Source organism: Triticum dicoccoides, chromosome 7B (genome assembly GCF_002162155.2).
Source record: "Triticum dicoccoides isolate Atlit2015 ecotype Zavitan chromosome 7B, WEW_v2.0, whole genome shotgun sequence".
Classification (NCBI taxonomy): Eukaryota; Viridiplantae; Streptophyta; class Magnoliopsida; order Poales; family Poaceae; genus Triticum; species Triticum dicoccoides.
The window spans coordinates 352,398,623-352,408,864 of NC_041393.1; positions in this window are offsets into that span (position 1 = coordinate 352,398,623).

Consider the following 10,242-nt stretch of genomic DNA (forward strand, 5'->3'; position numbering starts at 1 on the left):
ATTGCCATTGGTCAAAACAGAATCACAACCGAGATGCCCGCTCGGCTTATCGTATTGGCAAAAGAAGAAATTACAAAAACTTAGTGCACAAGAACTTGAAGAAAGGAACATGGCATGGGTTCCCAAAGGAAGTGCTCAAAATAATAATTATGTGCAAGCTTCCATTACAAGAAGTGCGGTAAAGGTGAAGAAGGAAAAGAGTGAAAACTACAAAGGACCAAGCCAAAGGTTTCAACATCTTTGGTCTACACAATATCCATATTCTTCAACTATGCCATTAATGCCTATGCCATGGAATTCGTCATCTGGTATGATTGGTAACCCTCAATGGGCTCATTTTAATCCATGGATGCAATATAATTTCTTACATCATGAAAGGGTATTGCCAAATCACTATACATTTGATTAGCTACAAGTTTGTTCTTGATCCATAGGGCCGAAATACTTGATTTGTCATTTCATTTGATTATTTCGGCTATATGTGCTTTGAAGAAGTTTACATGCTAATGGCCAATATTTATCTATCATCCTAAGATTATGTCAATGCATGGCCGGTGTAGTATCCTAACATCGTCCTTAGTTCAATAGGAGACTAAAACAAGCCTCATACCACTTAAAATATGTTTGCACAATAATAAAAGCCGAATATGAAATTTTATTCGATTTGGAGCTTCTGGTTGCTATAGGTGCTATTCATATTGAGGCTTTCACTGATTCGTTATAAGTAGTGCAACCAATATCCAAGGGTTATCAATGTTTTGACGAATCACTTATAGTTTATCTTGGGATATGTCTAGATGCAAAATTTAACTTGGGTTGCTTTAATATCCTTCATATATCTAGACATGACAATTGGAGAGAGTTGGCATAGCAAGCATCCGGCTACCATGTCCGTCATGGTGTATTGCACATCTATCAACAGACGATGCTTATTCTTGCCAACATAGGTAAGGCGAATTGGAGCTCACCACCTTGGCCACTAATGAAACTTTTATGTAGGCAAAGCAAGGATTGGAGGAAGTTCATTCTTGATTATCTGCAAAATCCTAATATGGTTCAGAGGATGGCCTTGCGATGCATATCTATGGAACCTTATCATCAGATTGTTATATAAGTTGAGAAGTTTTCACCCAAGTTGCATCAAGGGGTTCAAACAAGGAATGGCTAATATATACTTATCATCCTAAGAACATACAAATGGCCGATGGAGTTTTGACATCGTCCTCAGAGCAAGATATGTGCAAATTATTTTTCGGCACACAAGCTTTGCCGAAAAACAGGGGGCATGTGTTGACACCAGATTTTGGCATGGTCAAGAACTTATTTAAGATTGCTTCAACTGGAGAAGTGTTCTACATGAAAGAGTTCCGTATTGTTGATATGGACATCTTTGAAGTTTGGGTCACCGCCGTCCGGTTTCATCTCGAAGGCCAAAACTATGCTCAAAGTACTAAGATTTTATATTCAGAGTACAGTTTGGCCGATTAGGCCCTCAAGAAGACTCAAATGAAAAAGTGATCCACATGAATTGTCTTTGTCTCGTCGAAACGGTCGATTTTGATATAAAATCGTCCCAATCCGAGTTCGTATGCAAAAGTTAGAGCCAAAAATGCGCAGCTGCATCAGGATGGCCACACACTACGGGAATGATCATCCGGGTTTTGGATTTTCCGAGGACCGCCGGACACTCCGGGGTTGTTTGTCCGGGTTTTGGATTTTTCTGCCGCAGACTTCGGAAAACAGCCTAAAACGCCCTCAAGATGGCCTCTTATCAAAAAACGTTCAACATGAAAGTTGTTCGACTCGTCGAAACGGTCAAGATTTCTTTTGGGCTTGTTTCCATCCGAGGTCGTTTACCACCACAAAAAAGACCCGCAAGGTGAAGCCAGTTTAAACCGAACAGTTTTGGAAAGTTCGAACAAAACCAATCCGAATTGGACTAGGGTTACGTGAATTGAAGCCTTTTCCTTGCACGAGAAGTCCAGCCGCCTCTTATATAGCTAAGGGGTGATGGCCGATTGAACAACACATAATCGATCAATTCATCTACCACTTTTTATCTTTTATCTTTTCTCCTTAACCCTAGTTCTTCTTCTTCCTCATTCTTCGTCTGTTCTTCTTGTTGCACGACACCGAATCTCGAGGCCCTAAGGACGATTAGGTTGACTTAGGGCAGCCCAGAGCGGCCGCGCGCCCTGACGGGGTCCCTCCCGGGCGTGTGGGGTTTCGGGTCCTCAAAAGCACCCGCCGGATTGCTTGCGTACCGTGCTTCCGGACAGGTGTCCTTCGACATGAGCTGTGGTGCATCATTCCCGACGTCAAGGGTACAAGGTGACGTGTTCGTGTGCGAACAGACTATCTATATGTATATGCTATGATTACATTTGTGGTCTCACAAGCATTTGTATGTGTATCATGATGACATTTGTATGTGTATCATGATGACATTTGTATGTGCTAAAGATTCTTCTATAAAGCCTGTTCAAATACAAAACAAATATGCAGAAAAATATATATTAAAATTAGCAGTAGCTAGTGGAGAAAAGTTAGCAGCAGCGCGGTAGTATCAGTAGCGCGCACAGGGGAAGCGCGCTATAGCTATTAGCAGTAGCGAGCTCCACAGCAGAACGCTGCTGCTACACTTGTATATTAGTAGCACGCACACGCTGCTGCTATGGTTTAGCTATAGCGCCTTATTAGTAGCGCCACCTCCCGCACTACTGATAACCCTAAAAGCCGCGCTGCTGCTAGGCTTTTCCCTAGTAGTGATGCCTACTAGTGGCCATCTTGACTTGACCAAAGATGGTGAACCCGTTGATCAAAAGGTTTATCGCTCTATGATTGGTTCATTATTATATCTATGTGCCTCTCGTCCCAATATCATGCTAAGTGTGTGCATGTGTGTAACGCCCCGGATACAACTTTCCATATTCGTAACTCCGACTCTTGCCTTTTCCGGAGATGCTATATGATATTTCCTTCGTGGTTGGGTTTTTGTCGTTTGTTTTGCATTTTGTTCTTGTTATGCATCTCATCTCATAGCATCATGTGCATCGCATCCTTATGTTTTCATAAAACTTGCATCCGTTCGGGTTCCGCCGGTTCTCTCCGTTGTCCGTTCCGAGCCCAGACACACTCGCACGCGCCCGCGGCACCTCCGAAATATTATTTTATAAGTGGCTTAAAAATGTTCTCGGAATCGGTTGCAACTTGTTGTGCGGTCTTATTATAGTGTAGACAGGCCACCTGCCAAGTTTCGTCGCATTCGGAGTTCGTTTGACTGCCCAACCGTTAAACATAGCGGCACCGTTGCCGGTTTAATCGTCGGACGTTTCGGTCTCCGAAACTACCGCCGGGCTGCACTTCTCTTCTCTCCTTTCGGCCCAACTCCTCTTCACAACCCACTAGCCCACCTACCTAACCCCACTCCGCTCCGGACCGTCCGATCGAGATCAAACGGCTCCGAACCGGCCTCAAACCCCCCAAACCCTAGCAATTTTGCTATATATAGACCCCTTCCTTCCATTTTGGGCAGCCTAGCCCCTCCCCTACCTCCATTTTTCGTGCCCGGCCACCTCCTGCCCACCACTTGGCGCTGCCCCCGCCGCCAGCCACCACCCAGCACTGCCACCAAGTCAGCCGCGCCGCCCCCGCGCCCACTCCCCGCCTTCCACGCGTCCCCTGCGCCTCCCTCCAGCGCCCCCATCCGCCCGAGCCCGGACGCAGCCCACCAGGCCCATCTGGGGCCCGACCGCGCCCACAGGCGCCCGACCAAGCCGCCCCGCTCCTCCCGCTCGATCAGGGGATCGAGAGTGCCGCCGCCGCCTCTCAGCCCTGCCGCCCGCTGCCTACTCCCTCGCCGGAGCCGCCGCTCCGCGCCGTCGCCTCCTCGTTGCCAGGTCGCCGCCCCGTCGTCCCCTCCCTTCCCTTCTCTCTCCCTGCCTCACTCTCTCTCCTTCCCCCGCAGGTCCCCGCCGCCCTTCGAGCTCCGCCCGTCGCCGGCTGGCCTCGCCATCGCCGGGAACGGGTCCGCCGCGTCCAGATCCGCCTGGATCCGGCCGGCACCACAACCCCCATGGCCTCCTCCAGCCTGCTTCGCCGGAGCCCCTCGTCCCGCCGCCGCCATGCTTCGCCTCGGCCTCGGGCAAGGTCGGGGACGAGCTCCCCTGTTGTGGGCCCCGTCCGGCCCACCCGCGCCAGCCGCAGCGCCTCAAAGCCCAGCTCGCCCGGCCCAGTGGCCCTCTGGTGAGCGCCCACGCGCTATCCTGCACCCCAGCGCACTTTTGTTTCCTGCGTCGGCCCGTGTGGTTCGGTTTCGGCCTGTTTAGGTTTTTTTCCCTGTTCTACAAATTTCCTATTATCCAGGGAATTACAGATTTGCAGAAAACCCCCTAGATTTCACGCATTAATAACGTCTTAACCGTGCATCGGATTAAAATGTTTTATATATGTAAAATGCTTAGAATTTCATCTAGTTTCATAATATGTCATTTTCATCTATGTTAAAAATGTTTAACTTGCTATTTATTTAAATTTGCTAATATGCCATGCTAAAATGCTTATTTCATAACTGAATAACCGTAGCTCCATTTTAAATAAACTTTATATGTAAATGGGGTGGAAAAATGCCTAGTTTAACATGGTCCACTTTAGTTTTCTGTTTAACAACAATAAAATTGTGTTTAGGGCAGAACAGTATCAAATCTATAATTTGCATATGGGGATTTTCCGGAATTGTTGTTTGTTGTTCCGGCCTCATTTAAACTTGTCTAGATAGGTAGTTTTTCTCGTGCTTCACCCCTTGCCATGTTTAATAACATTTAATATTGTTTGGTAGCTTAACCGAGAGAGAACTAAATAATTGATGTGGTGTTTCGTCAATATGCAACTCATTGCATATTGATCTCCACTTAACTTGTAGTGTTGTTTGTTGCACTTTGCCATGCCATGCCTTATTAAACCGGACATGCATCATACTTGGTTGTGCATCGTGCCATGTTTATGTGATGGTTGTTTACCATGTTGTTTGCTTCTTTCCAGTGTTGCTTATTAGTTCCGGTAATGTTGCGATCGTGAGGATTCGTTCGTCTACGCTTGGTTCGGTTTCATCCGTTCGTCTTCTTCATGGACTCGTTCTTCTTCCTTGCGGGATCTCAGGCAAGATGACCGCTACCCTGGATCTCACTACTATCATTGCTATGCTAGTTACTTCATTCTGTCGCTATGCTGCGTTACCTATCTTTTGCTCTTCAAGCCTCCCAAATTGCCATGAACCCCTAACATTTGACACCCTTCCTAGCAAACCGTTGCTTGGCTATGTTACCGCTTTGCTCAGCCCCTCTTATAGCGTTGCTAGTTGCAGGTGAAGTTGAAGATTGCTCCATGGTGGACAGGATTTTGGTTGGGATATCACAATATCTCTTATATTATTAATGCATCTATATACTTGGTAAAGGGTGGAAGGCTCGGCCTTATGCCTGGTGTTTTGTTCCACTCTTGCCGCCCTAGTTTCCATCATACCGGTGTTATGTTCCCGGATTTTGCGTTCCTTACGCGGTCGGGTGATTTATGGGACCCCCTTGACAGTTCGCTTTGAATAAAACTCCTCCAGCAAGGCCCAACATTGGTTTTACCATTTGCCTCACCACCACCTACTTTTCCCTTGGGAGTAATTAACCCAAGGGTCATCTTTATTACAGCCCCCCCCCCGGGCCAGTGCTTGTCTAAGTGTTGGTCCGAACTAGAGCCCTTTGCAGCGCCCCCTCAGGGAAACTTGAGGTCTGGTTTTAGTTGTACGGATTGCTCATCCGGTGTTGCCCTGAGAACGAGATATGTGCAGCTCCTATCGGGATTGTCGGCACATCGGGCGGTCTTGCTGGTCTTGTTTTACCATTGTCGAAATGTCTTGTAAACCGGAATTCCGGGTCTGATCGGGTCTTCCTGGGAGAAGGTCTATTCCTTCGTTGATCGCGAGAGCTTGTCATGGGCTAAGTTGGGACACCCCTGCAGGGTATAATCTTTTGAAAGCCGTGCCTGCGGTTATTGGCAGATGGGAATTTGTTAATGTCCGGTTGTAGATAACTTGACACCAGATCCGAATTAAAACGCATCAACCGCGTGTGTAGCCGTGATGGTCTCTTCTCGGTGGAGTCCGGGAAGTGAACACGGTTTCTGGGTTATGTTTGACGTAAGTAGGAGTTCAGGATCACTTCTTGATCATTGCTAGTTGACGACCGTTCCTTTGTTTCTCTTCTCGCTCTCATTTGCGTATGTTAGCCACCATATATGCTTAGTCGCTGCTGCAACCTCACCACTTCACCCCTTCCTTTCCTTTAAGCTTTGCTAGTCTTGATACCCATGGTAATGGGATTGCTGAGTCCTCGTGGCTCACAAATTACTACAACAACAGTTGCAGGTACAGGTTTATGCGATGATCATGACGCGAGAGCGATGCTTGCTTGCGTTGAGTTCTTCTTCTGCTTCTTCGATCATGGGATAGGTTCCAGGTCGGCAACCTGGGCTAGCAGGGTGGATGTCGTTTGAGTTTCTGTTTGTGTTTCATCCGTAGTCGAATGATGCTCTTATGTATTGTGATGTTGTATTCATGTGGCATTGATTGCCTCTTATATGTATCCCCATGTATTATGTAATGTTGATGTAATGATATCCACCTTGCAAAAGTGTTTCAATATGCGGGTCTATCCTTGGTGGGACCTTCGAGTTCCTTTTGGATAGGGTCGCATATTGGGCGTGACAATGTGTGCACAATATCAAGCGGCCCCTAAAGAATGTTATCTTAAGGCCGTGAAAAGGATTGTGAGATACTTAATTCATACACCAAACTTTGGCATTTGGTATCCAAAGAGGGCCTCCTTCAATCTTGTTGGCTACTCCGACTTGGACTATGCGGGTGACAAGGTTGATAGAAAGTCCACTTCGGGTACTTGTCAATTTCTTGGTAGATCTCTTGTGTCTTGGTCCTCCAAGAAACAAAACTCGATATCCTTATCCACCGCCGAAGCGGAATACATTGCCGCTGGTTCATGTTTTTCTCAATTACTTTGGATGACCCAAACTCTTAAAGATTATGGGATATATGTGAAACATGTTCCTTTGCTTTGTGACAATGAAAGTGCTATTAAGATTGCTCACAATCATGTGCAACACTCTCGAACTAAGCACATTGAAGTTCGTCATCATTTCATTCGAGATCATGTTGCTAAGGGTGATATTAACCTTAAGCATGTTCACACCAACAAGCAATTGGCAGATATATTCACTAAACCACTTGATGAGAAAGTGTTTTGCGGGTTGAGAGGTGAATTGAACATCATTGATGCCTCAAACTTGGAGTAGGAACTCCATGTGCATACATGCAAGACATGAGTCTATGACTAATACTTGATATTTCTCTCATGATGATGATCATATATCTTGGATACATTTGCACACTTGCATGTTATCTCACTATTGTAGGTACTTGGATGGATCTAAATCTATGATATTGCAACTCATTCATATCTTGAGCAATCTCTACATCACCAAGTCTCTACTTTACGTTGGTTGATGACAAGGAAGCATGAAATCCTTCAAATATATCCTTTGACAAATTCCTATATCAAATTTCGTGATTGTCATTTTGGATACACAAGTGCTTTTCCTTGCAAATCTAAATCCATGTAGGTAGATGAACTCCAATTACAAGTGGTGCTCCAAATGAACTACACCAACATTGAGCATCCCACACAAGTTCAACTACATGATCAAGTTCAACACCACCACCCAAGGTATGTTGTTCCATCTTAGAGAAGGTTTACCCCAGGACATGGGTCAAAGCAACTCAACAAGATGAGAATACATCAAGATGCTTAAATGAAAAATGGCAACCCCATTTTGAGCTTAAACGATGAGTTTGACCTATGATCAAGTGTCCCCACTTGACTCCTATGTCAATATACTCTAACATAGGTGACTTTGTCACCGACCAATTCTAGATGAAGTTATCTAGTGTTTCTTCCTGTTCTTGCATTTTGTCTCATGCAAACTTAATCCCCTTTCAAAAAAACTTCATCTAGACTTATTTTCTTTTTATTCCTGTTCTGCGTTTCTATGCATCCAACTCATTGCAAATCCTTTAGTTAATTCCCTGAAAATCCTTGTAAGATCTTTCTTGCCTAGCGAGCTGAGGTGACTAGTGTTTTCTCTGTGATGAACTTGGACAAACCAATTTGCCTCTTTCAGACAAACAGAAATTCTTCGGTGCCACCGAAGGAACACTCGGTTTAGCCGACTTCCACACTTAGAAATCACTTTGTCATTTGCATTCTGCACATTTTGTTCCAGCTCCACTCAATGATTCTTATCCTCTACCAGCATCATATTCCATGTGCTGCTTTGCTCTGTGACTCGAGGACCAAACCTATTTTGACTCACACTCAAGAAGACCCTTCTCGAAAATTGATGTCAAAGGGGGAGAGAGAGTTCACATCAAAGCTTAATTACTCCATCAGGGGTAGAGAGATATTCTTTTAATAAAAACAGACCCCCAGCTGCTTGGTATTTAAAGAGGAGAGAAGTCACATGTCTATAGTGGGTAAAGACATGTTCATGTTGTTTGTGTGTTTGCTTTGCTGTGATTTTCTTTTCCTTATCTTCTCCCAATATCCATTATAAGATTCAGGGGGAGCAAGACATCTAAGGGAAGAAAATCTTAAAATTCATGGCATATCTTTACCTTTGGGGACATGTCTATGACGCCCCCGATTCAATCGTACACTAATAATACACGCAAATGTGTACGATCAAGATCAGGGACTCACTGAAAGTATCACAACACAACTCTAGACAGAAATCAAAATAATACAAGCTTTATATTACAAGCCAGGGGCCTCGAGGTTCGAATACATAGCTCAATACACAAGAGTCACCGGAAGCAACAATATCTGAGTACTGACATAAGTTAAGCAAAGATGCCTTAAGAAGGCTAGCACAAAACCAACAACGATCGAAGATACCTCCTGCCTGGGACCTCCTAACTACTCCTGGTCGTCAGGGGTCTCCATGCAGCAGTATCCGTCGGCGGTGGCATCTGACTCCAGGGATCCACCATCTGGTTGCATCAACCGGAAAGAAGAAAGAAGGGGAAAAAGGGGGTAGCAAAGCAACCGCGAGTACTCATCCAAAGTACTCGCAAGCATCAGATCTATACTAAGTACGCATTTGTATCAAATGGAAGGGTTGTATCTGTGGACTGAACTGCAGAATGCAAGGATAGAGGGGAAGGCCTAGCCTATCGAAGACTAGCATCTTCCAGCAGCACCAAGCATCTTGCAGCATGTAGAAGAGTAAAGAATAGCAGTTTATAATTAACAAGCATGTTGTAACATTAATGCCCAGAGATCCTTCCTCGACTCCCTGCGAGAAAGCAATCTAGGAGCCACATATCTCAAGTATCCATTTGTAGTTGTATAAGATCAGGATATAAGTCCGAACGTCCGTTACTGTGGACACAACTATTAATAGATAATCTTCCCTGTAGGGGTGCACCACGTTTTCCAACACGCTGGATCACTCTGGTCGGACACACTTTTCTGGGTCAATGCCCGGCCTTGGAAGATCAACACGTCGTAGCCCTACTTAGGCTCAACAGAGAGGTCCCCGCCGGTCTACATCATAAGCACTCCGGGGTCTGGGCCCATCTCCCATTGCACTCCGGATCGTTGCGCGCAGGGCGATCCAGGCCACGTCCACTGGGGCACCGACCAGGCCGTGCCGCAATGCTGAACTGGACGTCTGACTAAGCTTCGGCTGATACTGCGGCGTTGAGGCCCATAACTATTCTCACGTGGTGGTTGGTGCGTAAAGTCCAAAGGCCAACTCAAAACAAATACCCAAACCATAGTGTATTATTAGCTTGCGGAGACGAGCAGAGACTCACTGTCGAAAGTGACCCCGTCGCCCCATCTCGTGGACTTACGACAAGGGCCTAGAATGCCAGGCCGTGCCATGTCATTATCTTGCGGGTTCTCTCTGGGCCCGCCCGACTTTCACCAAGGTCTCAAGTAAAGTCAAGGTAACCGTGTGTCCAAACATCAAGGGGAAAACCCGAGGAATCACCCCCGGTGGATTCCACTTAATGTAATCGTCAAGGTGAACGTAAGAGGGACCACCCTCGAGGTTCACACTTAAGGTGTTGAACGACAGAGCCATATCGGGAATGGTGAAAGAGGAAATCACCCTCGA